The following is a 2,510-nucleotide window of genomic DNA, read 5'->3' as shown; positions in this document are numbered from 1 at the left end:
AGCAGAATGTCCAGCATATAAGTAGGCAAAAAAGCTATTATAATGCTAGTATTAAGAAATTCATTGATTTGTAAAATATATGATTGTCTAACTACTATGCTATATACATGAAACTAATACAAAATGACACTGAATGTAAACTGTAATTGAAAAATAAAAATAAACTAATTAAAAAGAAAAGAAATTCACTGAATTAATGAATGGGTGTGCATTGGCCATTATATGGCATTTCTTAGTTATTGCAAAAAACTAAGGAAAGAGTTGTAAGAAAAGAGATAAGGAAAGGAGACAAGTTGGAAATATGGAGGCAAAGTGAGAGAAAGAAGAGAATGAAGAGGAACAAAGAAAGTTAAAGAGCTTTAGACATTTTTCTGATTAACTCAGATTTTTCTCAAAGATGCAAAAAAGGTTTCTTTGTTTTATTTCACTCCAATCTCAGAACATTCCATCTCACGAGGACGTGACAGTATTGTGAATAGCGAGAAAATAATGTTAATCCTCTTTCAACTTGCTTATGATTCTGGACAAACACATAAACAAGTAATGTTTCTAATATATCAGATACTCAGGCCATAACAGATACATATACAATTTAAAATGAGAGTTCAAAGAACCACAAGATAAGAGTATTCTCCTTTTTTCTAGGAGGGCTAGAAACCAACCTATATTCTAATAATGGCACCGAACTCCATGGCTATGCTGCAAGGCTCTGGGTAAAGGGCAAATAGATAAGTCTGAGAGGCATCGTTCTCCCCCTAAAATGATCCAAGGGCTCTTTGTGGAGATGGAGACTTTAGTAGGCTCTGAAAGACAACTGCCATGGTAAGTGCCTAGTATTTTAGTGAAATTTAGTGTCTCTAAATAATTCATTGAGCCTGGACTGCACCTTCATATTTAAAAACCCATGCTTAGGTTATCTCTTCAAGTTGAGTGTGAGCTCCATGAAGACAGCATTCTTGTCCTCTGCTTCCTTGCACCCGTTATGTGACTGTCCTAACTGGGGGGGGGGGGGGGGGGGGGGCAAAGAAACACTTCGTAACTACTTCCTGGCTGAGCTGCCGTTCTCGCTCACTGAAAGTGAGCAGATTGCCAAAAGTTGACAACCTAGCCTTTTGTGTCTGAGCAACACTAGTTCCCTCAGATGTGCACTTTTCCTAGGAAGACATCAGTTCAGACTCAGTAAAAGTTATTTCAAACAATATTTTCTTCTGTTTTTATAGCCAAGTAGTATTCCATTGTGTAAACATACCATAGGTGTTTTATCCACTCATCTACTGACAGTCACTTGGGCTACTTCCAAATCTTGGCAGTTGTTAATAATGTTGCAATGAACATGGGTTGCTTATATTATTTCAAATTTAGTGTTTTGGGTTTCTTCAGATAAATTCCCAGAAGTGGAATTGTTGGGTCATTAGCAGTTTCATCTCCACACTGCTTTCCACAGTGGCTACACCAATCTGCATTCCCACCAACAGTGCAAAAGGGTTCCCCTTTCTCCACATCCTCGCCAGCACTTGCTTTTGGATTTACTGATGACAGTCATTCTGAAAGGTATGAGATATCTCATTGTGGGTTTTTTGCGTGTGCGTATGTGGGTGGGTTTACAGTTGTATATGAAACAAGAGTTTATTCTTGTATTATTTTTAAATTTTATTTTACTGATTGTTATTAGAGTTGTCCCAATTTGTCCCCCTTTGCCCTGCTCCACCCAGCACCCTTCACTCCCTCAGGCAGTCCCCACACCATTGTGCATGCCCATGGGTCATGTGTGTTAAGTTCTTTGGCTACTCCATTCCCTATACAGTACTTTACTCCCCCCTGGCTATTCTTTAACTACCTATTTGTACTTCTTTTTTTAAATTTATATTTTTTCCATTACCATTTAGTCCCCCATACTCCCACCCCCAGTTCACTGTGGTTTTAATTTGCATTTCTCTGATGATTAGTGACATTGAATATATTTTCATATGTCTATTGGCCGTCAGTATGTCCTCTTTGGAGAGGTGTCTACTCAGGTCCTTTGACCATTTTTTAATTGTGCGTAGTGTGTGTGTGTGTGTGTGTTGAGTTTTATAAGTTCTTTATAAATTTTGGATATTAACCGCTCATCAGATGTATCAGCAAATATATCGTCCATTCAGTAGGTTGTCTTTTTATTTAGTTAATTTGCTTTGCTGTGCAAAATCTTTTTAGTTTGATGAGTCTCATTTGTTTATTCTTTCTTTTGTTTCCCTTGCCTGAGAAGATATATCAGAAAAAATATTGCTACGAGCAATGTCTGAGACTTCACTGCCTATGTTTTCTTCTAGGATTTTTATGGTTTGGGGCCTAACATTTAAGTCTTCAATCCACTTTGCTAAGTGAAATAAGCCGGTCAGAAAAAGACAAATATCATACGATTTCACTCATATGTGGAATCTAATAGATAAACTGAACTAGCAAGCAAAATAAAAACAGAGTCCTAGACAGAGAGCAGGCTGACAGCTCTGGGGTGTGGGGGTTATGGGGTG

The sequence above is a fragment of the Pteronotus mesoamericanus genome, unplaced genomic scaffold (genome assembly GCF_021234165.1).
Source record: "Pteronotus mesoamericanus isolate MK-2021 breed Mesoamerican mustached bat unplaced genomic scaffold, CSHL_Meso_final contig_180, whole genome shotgun sequence".
Classification (NCBI taxonomy): domain Eukaryota; kingdom Metazoa; phylum Chordata; class Mammalia; order Chiroptera; family Mormoopidae; genus Pteronotus; species Pteronotus mesoamericanus.
Note: the sequence above shows the minus strand (reverse complement) of the source record.